This window comes from Sarcophilus harrisii, chromosome 2 (assembly GCF_902635505.1).
Source record: "Sarcophilus harrisii chromosome 2, mSarHar1.11, whole genome shotgun sequence".
Taxonomy (NCBI): Eukaryota; Metazoa; Chordata; class Mammalia; order Dasyuromorphia; family Dasyuridae; genus Sarcophilus; species Sarcophilus harrisii.
In genome coordinates this window covers 400324236-400339307 of record NC_045427.1, presented here as the reverse complement: position 1 = coordinate 400339307, position 15072 = coordinate 400324236, and positions in this window count along the sequence as shown.

The window sequence follows — 15072 nt, the reverse complement described above, 5'->3', positions numbered from 1 at the left end:
CATTGTACACAATAACAACAAGAATGTGCAATAATCAACTATGAAAGACTTAGTTCTTCTCAGGGGTTCAGTGATCCAAAGTAATTTCAAAAAACTCTGGATAGAAAACACCATCAGAATCCAGAAAAAGGACTATGGAGATTAAATGCAAATCAACACATATTTTGTTCACTTCTTTTATCTGTTTTTTCTTCTCCCATGTTTTTTCCCCTTTTGTTCTGATTTTACTCTCCCAATATGATTCATAAAACAATGTGTCTTATAAAGAAATAAATAACTATATATAAAAAATAATATATTGTATCAAATAAATAAACAAGGTGCCACCTTGGTGGCATAGCCAAGATGGCTGAAAGGACACACATTTCTTCCCATGACCTTCACACTAATTACCAAATTCAGCTTCTAAATTAGTTCTAGACAGACATAATTCACAAATATTGGGATAAAAAAATTATTATCAGAAGATAATTTTGAAAATCACTGGAAAAGGTCTATTTCAATCAGGCACAAAGGGAAGCAGACCAAACACAGATGCAGTGCAGACAGTGCAGACCAAAGCAGTGCAGTATCTGCAGACAGAGAATCCATGATAAGTAGTCTACAGCAGTGTTAGCTACTCTACTCTGGCTACTAGTCAGTAGATCAGCAGAAAAGATATAAAATATCCAACACAAACACAAAAGATAAATAATGAACCCCAAAATGCCAGAATCTCACGGGATCTAGCACACCCACCCAGCACTAGAACCTAGTCAACACTGACCCAGCGCAGCTATTGCTGCTTGTAGAGAAAACCTCCACTTGTAGAGGAAGCTTGAACAATCTCCCTTGCCTTAAAAGCAGATTAAAACTTTTTTTAAAAAATGAGTAAAAAAGCAAAAAAAATTCTAACCATAGATAGTTTTTATGGTGAAAGAGAAGATATTTCAAACCCTAAGGAGACTAAAAGCAGATCATCTCCAGATGAAGGCCCAAAGAGTAATATAAATTGTCCCCCATCACACAAGAATCTCCTAGAAAAAATTATAAAAGATCTTAAAAGAGAGCTGGAAGAAAAGTGAAGAAAGGAAATGAGAACTTTGCAAGAGAGTTTGGAAAAGGCAACAGAAACTATCTGAAGAAAATTCTCTATAAAATAGACTTAGTGAAATGGAAAAAGCATATAACTCCTTAAAAATAGATTTGACAAAATGGAAAAACAAAACAACTCCTTGAAAAACAGAATTTGTGAAATGGAAAAACAAAATAACTCCTTAAAAAAACCAGAATTTGTGAAGTGGGGAAAAAATCCACAGAACAAAACAACTCATTTAAAAATTCAACTGGACAAATACAAAAAGAACTAAAAAAATAAATGAAGAAAATAATTCACTAAAATAAGAACTAAATAAATGGAAATTAATGACTCAATGAGACATCAAGAATCAGTCAAGCAAAACCAAAAAATGAAAAAATAGAAGAAAATATAAAATACCTACTTGAGAAAACAACTGACCTAAAAATAGATCTAGGAGAAATATTCTAAGGTCTATTGGACTTCTTGAAAACCATGATGAAAAAAAGAGCCTAGAAATTATTTTTCAGGAAATCATCAAAGAGAAATGCCCTGATGTCCTAGAATCACAAGGTAAAATAGCCATTGAAAGAATTCACCAAACAACTCCTGAAAGTGACCCCAAAATTAAAACTCCAAGGAATATCTTGGCTAAATTTCAGAACTATTGGACAAAGAGAAAAAAACATTGCAAGCAACCAGAAAAAAAACAATTCAAATATTGAGGAGCCACAATAAGGATTACCAGGACTTAGCAGTTTCCATCTTAAAGGATCGAAGGTCCTGGAATCTGATATTCTGAAAGGCAAAGAAACTTGGAATATAGCCAAGAATAAACTACCCTGCTAAACTGAGCATTTTCATTCAGGGAAGAAGATGGATATTCAATGAAACAGGTGAATTTCATTTATTTCTAATTAAAAGACCAGAGCTAAACAAAAATTTGAACTCCAAATATAGAAGTCAAGAGAAGCATGAAAAAGTAAAAAGAAAAGAACTCTTGAAAACTGTATTGCTTTTGTGGGTATATGTAAAGAGTGCATGTATAATTTGATTTTACTATTGTAATATAAAAAAGAAACTAGAAGTGGAAAGAAAATTGTACTGAAAAAAAGGGAAAGTGGAGGTAAAATGAAAGAAATTACAGCTCATGAAGAGGCAAAGAAAACCTATTCTAATTGAGGGGTAAAAGGGAGGGGTATGAACATCGTGTGAATTTTATGCTTATCAGATTTGGCTCAAAGACAGAATAGTAGACATATTTGGTTTCACAGAGAAACTTCTCTTCCTTTATAGGAAAGTGGGAGGGGAAAGGGGAAAAGGGAAAGGATAGGCTAATAGAAGGGAAAACAAATAGTAGGAGAAAGGTATAAGAAAGGTGGAGGAGCTCTAAAGGGAGAAAGCTGCTTGAAGCAAGTGGTGCTCATAACTGGGGAGAAGGGAAAGGGGGAAAGGAAAGAAAAAAAGTATAATTTGGAGTAAATAAGATGGCAGGCAATACAGAATTAGTAGTTTTAACTGTATATGTGAATGGGGTGAACTCTCCCATAAAGTGGGAGTGTATAGCTGACTGGATTAAAAGCCAGAATCCTACAATATGTTGTTTATAAGAAACACATTTAAAACAGAACGATATATACAGAATAAAGGTAAAAGGCTGGAGCAGAATCTATTATGCTTCAGGTGAAGTAAAAAAAGCAGGGGTAGCCATCCTTATCTCAGATCAAGCAAAAGCTAAAATTGATCTAATTAAAAGAGACAAGGGAGGAAACTATATCTTGCTAAAGGGTACTAGATAATGAAGCAATATCAGTACTTATATATATATCAAATGGTATAGCATCTAAAATCCTAAAGGAGAAATTAAGAAAGCTGCATGAAGAAATAGACAGTAAAACTATAATAGTGGGAGATCTCATTCTTGTTCTCTCAGACCTAGATAAATCAAACCACAAAATAAATAAGAAAGAAGTTAGGAGGTAAACTTAAGGATAAAAGTTAGGTATGATAGATCTTTGGAGAAAATTGAATGGAGACAGAAAGGAGTATACTTTCTTCTGAGCAGTTCATGGAACCTATACAAAAAATGACCATAAACTAGGACATAAAAACCTCAAAATCAAATGAAGAAAGGGAGAAATAGTAAATGCATTTTTTTTCAAATCACGATGCAATAAAAATTACATTCAATAAAAGGCCAGGGGAAAATATACCAAAAAGTAATAGGAAACTAAATAATCTCATTCTAAAGAATGAATGGGTAAAATAGCAAATCATAGACACAATAATTTCATCCAAGAGAATGACAGTAATAAGACAACATATCAAAATTTGTGGGATGCAGCCAAAGTGGTAATAAATGGAAATTTTATATCTCTAGATGTTTACTTACGTAAAATAGAGAAGAAGAAGAACAATGAATTGGACTGTCAACTAAAAAAAGCTAGAAAAAGGACACATTAAAACTCCCTAATTAAATACCAAACTTGAAATTCTAAAAATAAAAGGAGAGATTGATAAAATTGAAAGTAAAAAAAATATTTTAATTAATAAATAATACTAAAAGTTGGTTTTATGAAAAAAACAACAAAATATGTAAACATTTAGTTAATTTGATTTAAAAAAGGAAAGAGGACAATCCAATTGTTAATTTCAAAAATGAAAAGGGAGAACTTTCCACCAATGAAGAGGAAATTAAAGTAATAATTAGGAGTTATTTTGCTCAACTTTATGCCAATAAATTTGATAACCTAAGTGAAATGGAGGAATACCTACAAAAATAGAGATTGCCCAGATTAACAGAAGAGGATATAAATTACTTTGTAGAGGTACAACTCTGAACTCTGAAAAGGTATACTTGAATCAAGGACAGAATAAGCACCTACTCAATATGAGATAATGGTTCTCTAAACATATAGTTATATGATGGTGATGTAATGGGCAATTGGCACATGCTCAGTTGTTGTTGTGATATAATCATAATTAGGTATTTAAGAGTCTCTCAGACAAAGAGACAGAGAGAGTCTCTCTCAGACACAGACACAGAAGAAGAATCACAGTCACAGACACAGAGAATACTCGGGACTCCAGATTCCAGCTTCCAGACTCCATTTTTGACCACCCTGGTGGTGGCTCTCCTGCCTTCATCACTTCTCCACCTAAAGACCAAGGCCCATTCAGAGATCCTCCAGAAAGGTAGCTGAGACATTATATTATTTAAATAGTCCAATTTTAGAAAGCTATTAATCAACTCCTTAAGGAAAAATCTCCAGGGCCAGATAGATTTGCATGTGAATTCTACCAAACAGTAAAAGAACAATTAATTTGGAGCAGTTAGTTGATGTAGTGGATAGAGCATCAGCCCTAAAGTCAGGAGGATCTGAGTTCAAATCTGATTTCAGACACTTAACATTTCCTGGCTGTGTGACCTTGGGAAAGTCACAACCCCAATTGCCTCAGCAAAACAAAAATGAAACAACAACAACAACAACAAAAAAAAAATTAACTCCAGTACTATACAAACTATCTGAAAAAGTAGGGAAAGAAGGACTCCTACCAAATTTATTTTATGACACAGACATGGTAGTAATACCTAAATCAGTTAGGATAAAAATGGAGAAAGAAAATTATAGACCAATCTCCCTAATGAATATCAATGCAAAATTTTTTAATAAAATATTAGCAAAGAGATTACACAAAGTCATCCCCAGAATAATACATCATGACTAAGTAGGATTTATAGCAGGAATGCAGGGTTGGTTCAATATTAGGAAAACTATTAGCATAATTGACTTTATCAATAAGCAAACTAACAAAAACCATATGATTATCTCAATAAATGCAGAAAAGGCATTTGATAAAATCCAACATCCATTCCTATTAAAAACACTTGACAGGATAGGAATAAATGACTTTTTCTTAAAATAGTCAGTAGCATCTATTTAAAACCATCAGCAAGCATCATGTATAGTGGAGATAAACTGGGACCATTCCCAATAAGATCAGAGGTGAAACAAGGTTGCCCACTATCACCATTACTATTCAATATTGTATTAGAAATGCTAGCTTGGCAATAAGAAAAGAAAAAGAGATTAAAGGAATTAGAGTAGGTAATGAAAAAACCAAATTATCACTCTTTGCAGATGATATGATGCTATACTTAGAGAACCCTAGAGAATCAACTAAAAAAAAATTATTAGAAATAATACACAACTTTAGCAAAGTTGCAGGATTTGCAAAAGAAATACATATAAATCATCAGCATTTTTATACATTACTAACAAAATCCAACAGCAAAAGATACAAAGAAAAATTCCATTTAAAATAACTGTCAATAGTATAAAATATTTGGGAATCTATCTGGCAAGGGAAAGTCAGGATGTATATGAGCAAACCCACAAAACACTTTCCACAGAAATAAAGTCATATCTAAACAAATGGAAAAATATCAAGTGCTCTTGGATAGGTCAAGTAAAAATAATAAAGATGATAATACTACCTAAACTAATCTATTTATTTAATGCTATACCAATCAAACTCCCAAGAAACTATTTTACTGACCTAGAAAAAATAAAAACAAAATTCATCTGGAAGAACAAAAGGTGAAGGATTTCAAGAGAATTAAATGTAAATGAAGGTGGTCTAGCTGTACCAGATCTAACACTATATTATTAAGCAGCAGTCATCAAAATCATTTGGTATTGGCTAAGAAATAGAGTAGTCGATCAGCGGAATACATTAGGTTCACAGGACAAAATAATCAATGACTATAGCAATCTAGTGTTTGACAAACCTAGAAACACCAGCTCTTGGATTAAGAATTCACTATGTGACAAAAACTACTGGGAAAATTGGAAACTAGTATGGCAAAAACTAGGCATTGACCCACGCCTAACATAGCATACCAATATGTGGTGTTCTTTTTCTTTAAAATATAATGGTTTTCACTGGGAGCAGGTTTCTTGGGAAGGTTTTCTGGAGGCAGCCTTAGTTTCAGCTAAAAGTAATAATCACTCGAAATGCAGCCAGCTGATAAAATGCAAATGCTTATTTTCTCCTTCCTTGGGCCCGGGTAGCTTTAATAGAGGCCTCAGCTTTCCTTGGTTCCTAGAGCTCTTGCAGCTTGTCCTTTGCCTCTGCTTTCTTCTATCAGTTGTACTTAGTATTTTGTTTCTTCTGGCTCATAACATCTCCTTGTAAGATCAGATCAATCATACTGAACCATGCTAAATTAGATAATTATTGTCTCTATCAACTCAAATGACTTAACAATTTGTAAAGATTCCAACACCAATATAAGGTCAAAATGCATTCATGATCTAGACATAAAGAATGATATTATAAACAAATTAGAAGAACATAGGAATATTATGTCTCAGATCTGTACAGGAGGAAAGAATTTGTGACCAAAGAAGAACTGGAGATCATTATTGATCACAAAATAGATATTTCTGAGATTGTTAAAAGTTTTTGTACAAACAAAATTAATGCAGACAAGATTAGAAGGGAAACAATAAACTGGGAAAACTTTTTTACATTCAAGAGTTCTGATAAAAGCTTCATTTCCAAAATATATAGAAGATTGATTCAAATTTATCAAAATTCAAGCCATGCTCCAATTGAAAAATGGTCAAAGGATATGAACAGACACTATTTAGATGAAGAAATTGAAACTATTTCTAGTCATTTGAAAAAGTGCTCTAAATCACTATTGATCAGAGAAATGCAAAAAAAGACAACTCTGAGATACCACTACATACCTCTCAGATTAACTAAGATGACAGGAAAAGATGATGACAAAGGCTGGAGGGGATGTGGGAAAACTGGGACACTGATACATTGTTGTGGAACTGTGAATGGATCCAACCATTCTGTAGAGCAATTTGGAATTATACTCAAAAAGTTATCAAACTGTACATACCTTTTGATCCAGCAGTATTTCTACTGGGATTATATCTCAAAGAGATTTTAAGGAAGGAAAGGGACCTACATGTGCAAAAATGTTTTTGGCATCCCTTTTTATAATGGCAAGGAAGTGGAAACTGAGTGGATGCCCACCAATTGGAGAATGGACAAATAAATTACAGTATATGAATTTTATGGAATATCATTGTTCCATAATAAATGATGAACAGGATGATTTCAGAGAGACCTGGAGAGACTTATATCAGTTCATGCTAAATGAAATGAGTAGCATCAGGAGATCATTAATACATGGTCACAACAAGATTATACAATGATCAATTCTGATGGACATAGTTCTCTTAAACAATGAGATGGTTCAAACCAGTTCCAATTGTTCAGTGATGAAGAAAGCCATCTACACCCAGAGAGAGGACTGTGGGAACTGAATATGGTTCACAACATAGCATTTTCATTCTTTTTGTTGTTGTTTGTTTGCATTTCATTTTGCTTCTCCTTTTATTTTACTGGTTTGATTTGATTTTTTTTAATGTGCAGCATAATAACTGTATAAATATGTATATATATTGGATTTAACATGTATTTCTACCATGTTTAACATATGTTGGACTATTTGCCATCTAGGGTAAGGCATGGGGGCAAAGGGGAAGTGGAAATTGGAAAACAAAGTTTTGCAAGGGCAAATGTTGAAGAATTGTCCATGCATAAGTTTTGAAAAATAAAAAGCTTTAATAAAAAATAAAAAAAATCAAACAAAAACATTGAAATCAATATAGACATTCATAGATTGGGAGAATGGCTAATCAAATTGTGATATATGAATGTAATAAAAGATCACTTGAGGAAAATGATGCATATGATAAATTCTGAGATGCGTGAGAATACATATGAACTGATAGAAAATGAAGTGTTCCTAACTAGGGAAACTGTACACATAGTGCCTATTAATGTAAATGGAAAGAATAATAAGAAAGACCCTGAATTCTATGTAGTTATCTTTGCCCAAGAGAAGAAAAGTTAGGCATCTGAGATATCGAGAGAAGTTAGTTTAGCTGAATCATTTAATCTTCTCTTTCTTATTTTTTTTGATAGTGAGATAATTTGATAAAAACAAATGTGAGCAAAGAAAAAGCTAATTTTTCTGAATAATGAAAAATACTGAAAAGTCAGCCAGTATCTGCCCCACCTAGTTTTCTTGTGATAGTATTATGGTCAAAGAGTTCAGAGAAATATCCCTATCAATAGGTATCTAATGGTTGGCCTCATTAAAAATACACACACACACACACACACACACACACACACACACATATATGACAAATGTAGTTTTTTTTTTTTTGATGATATGACTTGCTGGGTTGGTGGAGATTATAGAAATATTCTCATAAATGAAGGTGATTTTAAAATGAAAAATATCAATAAAATAATTGTTTAAACTCTTTTATTGATTGTTCAATATTTTCCCAAGTTTATGAAAATTTACACAATGTTTTAGTCTTGTTCAATCAGTGCTATTTATCAAATCTATCTTTGCCCTTTCTATTGTCTTCCCTGAAGTCCAAACCTCTTAACAAACATTTTCAGGCTTGTTGGTATTAAAACAAACAGACCAAAAAATAAAAACATAAAAAAGCATGAGCATTTTAAACTACTGATGACTCAACTTTTTCTTAAGATATATATATATATATATATATATATATATATATATATATATATATTACTTTAGGTTCCATAAAACTTTATTTGCTTTCTTCCTTTCTAATGGCCACTTCCTGGTCTCTTTTGCGTTTTGAACTGTTTTCTTTCTTTTCCTCCTCAAAGTAGCTATTCCTCAAATCTGTTTTAGGATCATAAATCCAGAACTGGAAGAGAGACCTTGTTCTAATGCTTTTCATCTATCTCTATTATGTTGATGCCATTCACAGACTCTCTCTCCACATATATATGTGTGTATACTTAAATACACACATATATAAATGCATGTACACATGCATATGTGTATCCATGTATCTGTGTTTGCATTTATATGCACTTGAATGTGTGTGTGTATAATTACAAAACTTATATAACTAGCTGTGATCTCTTCTAAATGACCATTCCAATAGTTCCAACATTATTTTTGTAACTATTGCACCTTAAATTATATAAGTTTATAAGAGAACTAATCTTCCCTTTGTAACCCTATCCTTCCAAATTCTTTATGTGTATTGATGGCATCTCTGTCAGGCAATAAACTTTTGATAAGTACCTACCATGTCCCAGATATTGTGCTAAGTACAGTCAAAAATAGCTTTTACCCTCAAAGAGCTTACAATATAACTGGGCAGACAAAAAGCAAATAATTATAACAATCATGCTATAAAGAGGAGAAATAAAAAATAAATAAAAGGAGGAAGGCTCTTAAGGAGGTGGGAAGGTTTAAAAGAGGCTTTCTGTAGAAAAGGCAATTCAAGGTGGGATCTAAAGGAAGCCAGTGAAGTCAGTAGGTAAAAGCAAGAAGGGAGAATATTCTAGGAATGAGAGGCACTCAAAATAAAATCCTAAATGTCATATTAGACTTTGTCTTTCTTTCATTCCCTACAACCAGTGGTTGGCTAAAGCTTTTTTATTCTTTTTTAGAAATTTCTCTGATATCAGTTTATTACTCATTGCTACCATTCTAGCTCAAGCCCTCATTCCTATCCAATGCATCTTCAATAAAGATGCCAAAATAAACTTAGATTTATTTCTAACCACATCACCCTCATACTTAAAGACTCAAATGTCTGTATTATTTTTATTTATTATAGATTATCTATATCTATAGATAAAATGCTAACTCTGTATTATGACATTTAAAACACTGCACAATCTCTAGCCTACCATTCCAATTATATTTCTTCCTTGTTCTTCCTTCTTCTTTCCTTCCCTTCCTCCCTTTTTTTTTCTATTCTTTCTTCCTTCTTTCCTTTACTTCTTGCTTGTTTTCCCTGGTACTTTGTGTATAGCTCATCTGCACTACAAATTGTTCCCTGCCCTCTCCTGCCTACATATAATCACACAGGCTATCCCTTATCCCTGGATCTAGTTCATGTGCTATTTCTTCAAAGGAAGCTTTTTCTGTCCCTGAAAAGAAAATGGCCACTTACTTCACATTTCTTATTACACTTTGTCCAGGCTCCTCCTTAGTCTTTATCACCTTCTTTCTAACATATATTTATTGACATTATTTAACACTCTCCTTGCAATTTACTCATTGTATTATAAGCTATTTGAAGGAAAAGCCTGTGTCATTTTTCATCTATGTAATTCCAGACCCCACCTCAGTGCTTTGCACAAATTTGGCATGTAATCAATATTTACTGAATTTATTTGAACAAAGATACTTTAGTTATCTTAGTCTGTACATTTAAGCATAATTAAAATTTATCTAAAATAAAGCAGACAGAAAGTCAAACATATCAATCCCTAACATAACTATTTTTCTTGTTTTCAGCCTTTATTAAAAAAAATCTTGATAAATTGGGGAAAATCAAATCATTATTTTCATTTCTATAAATACATTACTAAGTTATTCTCACAAGCATACTAAAATTCTACCAACTGGACCAAACGTTTACTTGATATGAAGGATTAGTGGGGGAGAGGGGAATTACAATGTGATTTTATTTATTAAACAGAAAATAGCAGCTTATAGTAATTGGAGAGATAATATCTTAAGATAGAGAATTAGAAAACAGACCCAGATGGAATTCACCAATACTTCATAATTAGCTTTTTCCACACTAACATCTGTTTTTATCAAATTATCTCACTATCAAAATTGATTGCAAGTATCAGATACTAAAATGAATATATTATCCTTTAAATTTTAGACACCATGTGGTGTTGTGTCACTTATGCTAAATTGCATTATATTTTATGACATGCGACCTGACACATACCATGTAAATGAGTATAAACAAGTTAGCAGAACTGTCTGTGGTGCTTATAAAAATACATACAGTAAAATCTGCTGTTTTACAGACATGAAATATCTTGGGGCAGGAAAAATAGGCTGAAGAAATGAATATGAAGCATTTTAATAAGGTGACAAGGGGATAACTTGATAAGTTAGGCTTTATGTCTTCAGATATGACTACAAACATTTATTCAAAAGACAAAGAAGGAAACCTCCCCACCCCCTTATTCAATTGTCAGAAGATTCTTCATTCAGTTGGAGTAAGCAACTTTAATCTCCTTTAAAAGAATCCTAGGTGGTACTCTAGTTTGCCAATTGGAAGGATACAATTTTCAGTCTCTCCCACTTTCTTGAATTTGAATTCATAGTTGCTAAAATTATTCTGAGGGCTTATGTTGAGCTCATATCCCATAAAATTCATAAAAATCAGTATTGGTATGTATCTGCCCCACCTGGCTTCCTTGTCATAGTATTAAGATCAAAAAGTTCAGAGAAATATCCATATCAATAGGAATATCCAATGGTTTGCTTCTTTAAAAAAAACAAAAAAAAAAAAAAAAAAAAAGGTGTACTAAAGTAAGGTGCAGAGGATATGTTATCACAGAGTAGGTGGGAAGACAGAAGAGAACATTCAGTGTTGATAAAAGGACAGAGAGAGAGAGAATTGATATTCCACTTCCTGCTACTACTCCCACCCAAGTCATCTCTAGTTTGTCATTTCTTCATCAACATATAACTAATCTAGTAGAAAGTGTAAATCCTATGTTACGGGTAACATTAATTCAGTACATGACAGCAGGGCAGACTAGTATCTGTTTTAGCTCATGAAGGATTTAATAAATATTGATCGTGATTGCCCAGGGTCTGAACTACTCTCTGGTAGGTTAGACAGTTTGGCAAGCTGTATTAGTTCACTAAGGACATTGACATACTAACACACACTTAATGGATTACTGGTCAAATATATTGCATGATGTTTAGTGCATTCCTTCTTCATTTTTTTGCCATTAGTGGCCATATTTCCAGTAGTAGCCCCAGGCTTCTTATATTCTGATCTCTACTCTTCATTTTATCACATACACACACACACACACACACACACACACACACACACACAAATGAGACACAGATATCATGCTATTCAATTAGTGACAAATAGCTGTTTAGCAGCAGAGGTGGAAATAAAAAGCCGGTCCCCTACCTTCACTTGGTAAAACAAAAAAGGTTTTACTAGTTATACATACTGTTATGGCAAATAGTAATAAATTGAGACTACTGGGAACAATAAGATGGCAAATGTACTTGCCTTGAGGAAAGGAAATGGACAGAGGTGGAATTTACCACAAATGAATGAGGGCTTAGAGAGAATTGACCCTTTAAACTGATGGTTTTCATCAATGAAAAGAAGATCTGGGAATTTTGTAAAGGTTTATTAGTTTTTGGCCCTTTTTCCCCCCCTCCTCAGGAAGTCATTTTAGTTACTTCTGAGAATTCTAAACAACTAATTGAAAATTATACTTCTCCCCTTCCATTTTCATGATTCCTTGTTTCAGACCAATTATTTGACCACATCAGCCACTGAAACTTTTATGGCCACAGTCATATTTCCTTGCATAAAAATTTTAATCTTGGGACAACTAGGTGGTGCAGTGAATAGAGAATCAGCCCTGAAGTCAGGAGAACTTGAGTTCAAATGTGGCCTCAGACACTTACACTTCCCAGTTGTGTTTCCCAGGGCAGGTCACTTAACCCCAATTGCCTCAGCCAAAATAATAATAATAATAATAATAATCTTGGCCTATCTCAGTAGCCTCTTACTCTCTCATCTATAAAATAGATTGCTACATGGGATTGGGGGAGAGACAATATTTATTAGAAATAGAGATAATAAGAACTTAGTGAATTATAGGCTGGATATGGAATCAGAAAGATGCGAGTTTGAATTTCAATTCAAACACTTGTTAAGTGTGTGACAATAAATCTCTTTCAGCCTCAGTTTTTCCATCTGGGAAAGAAAAGTAATAATAGTATTCATTACCAGAATTTTTATGAAGTTCAAGTAAGATAATGTATACTAAATTTTGAAAACTTTAATATATTCTGTAAATGTAAAATAATATTGTGACTAATTAGCACTCATTTGATCCTTTCACTACTACTAAAGTAGAAAATTTTATATCTTCTGTCTTTTTGGTCAAACTCTTTGAAAAAACATATATAATAAGTGCCTCCATTTTTCCACCTCTTTCTTCTTAACCCTTTAAAATCTATCTTCCAAACACATCTTTCCACTGTAACTGTTCTCCCTAAAGTTATCAATTATCTATTGAATGGCAAATCCAATATTATTTTTCCAGTTCTTATTCTTCTTAACCTCGTTGAAGCCTTTATTTATTTAATGCTTAATTTCCCCAATTATACATAAAATAATTTTTAACATTCAATTTTTAAAATTTTGAGTTCCAAATCTTTTTCTTCCCTTCCTTCCCTTGTCTCTCATTGAGAAGGCAAGCAATTTGATATAGGTTATATATACATATTCATGCAAAAATATTTACAAACTGTTGGGAAAGAGAACACTGATTTTTTAAAAATGAAAAAAAAAGTTTAAAATAATATGATTCAATTCGCATTCAGACTATATTGGTTCTTTCTCCTTAGATGGATAGCATTTTTCAACAAAAGTCTTTTAGGACTGTGTTGCTGACAATAGCTAAGTCATTCAGAGTTGTCATTGTACAATATTGCTGTTATGGTATAAAATGTTTTACTATTTCTTCTTATTTCACTTCTCATCAGTTCATCTATGTCTTTGCAAGCTTTTCTCAGAGGATCCTCCTCATTGGTGCTTATAGCACAATAGTACTGCATCATAATCATATACCACAATTTGTTCAACTTTTTCCCAATTGATGGGCATCCCCACAATTTCCTATTATTTGCTACCACTAAAATAGTTGCTATAAATATATTTATACCTATAGGTTCTTTTCCTTTTTGTTTTTATTCCTTTGGGATACAGACCTAGTAGTGATATTGCTGGTTCAAAGTGTATGCATATCTTTATAGGTTTTTGGGAATAGTTGGACTTTGCTCTATAGAATTGTTCAATTAGTATACAATTTCAATATTAGTGCATTAATGGGTCAATTTTCCCACATCTCCAACATTTGTCATTTTGCTTTTCTTTCATTTTAACCAATCTGATTGATGTGTATGATAACTCAGAATTATTTTAATCTGCGTTTCTCTACTCAATAGTGATTAGAGCATTTTTTCTTATGCGATTATTAATAGCTTTGATTTCCTCTGAAAATTACCTTTTTATATATATACCATTTATCAATTGAGGAATGGGTCTTTTTTTTTTTTTAATTTGACTCAGTAATCTAAACACTTAAGAAGTGAAGTCTTCATCAGAGAAACTGGCTATAACATTTTTTCTAAGTTATGTTTATGGTACATTTCCCTCCAACCTATTTTTCCCATTTATTCTCTCTCTCCTCTCTCTCTCTCTCTCTCTCTCTCTCTCTCTCTCTCTCTCTTTCTTTCTCTCTCTTTCTCTTTTCCTGTCTCTCTCTCTCTGTCTCTGTCTTTATCTCAGTATCTCTGTGTCTCTCTTTGTCTCCCTGTCTCTCAAATACATACACACTTCATTCTATCTCTGCCTTTCCCCTTGTCCTAGTGCATTTTTCTTTATCACTCATTTAATTTTTATTTTATTTTTCTAGATAATCAACCCATCATATTTGACTCACACTTTACTCTCTATTTATACTCTTTATAACTTCCCTAATAATGGGGAAGTTCTTATGAGTTACAAGTATAATCTTCCTATATAGAAATGTAAAGAGTATAACTATTGAATCCCTTATGATTTCACTTTCCTATTTACCTCTTTAAGGTTCTCTTGAGTCTTAAATTTCAAAGTCAAATTTTCTATTTGGCTCCGGTCTTTCCATCAGGAGTACTTGAAAGTCCTCTGTTTCACTGAATTTCTATTTCCTCAGCTAAGGATTATATGCAATTTTGCTAGATAAGTGATTCTTGGTTGTAACCCTAGCTCCTTTGTTCTCTGGATTATCATATGCCAATCCCTCTGATCCTTTAATGTAGAAACTACTAAATTTTGTATTATTCTATCTGTGGC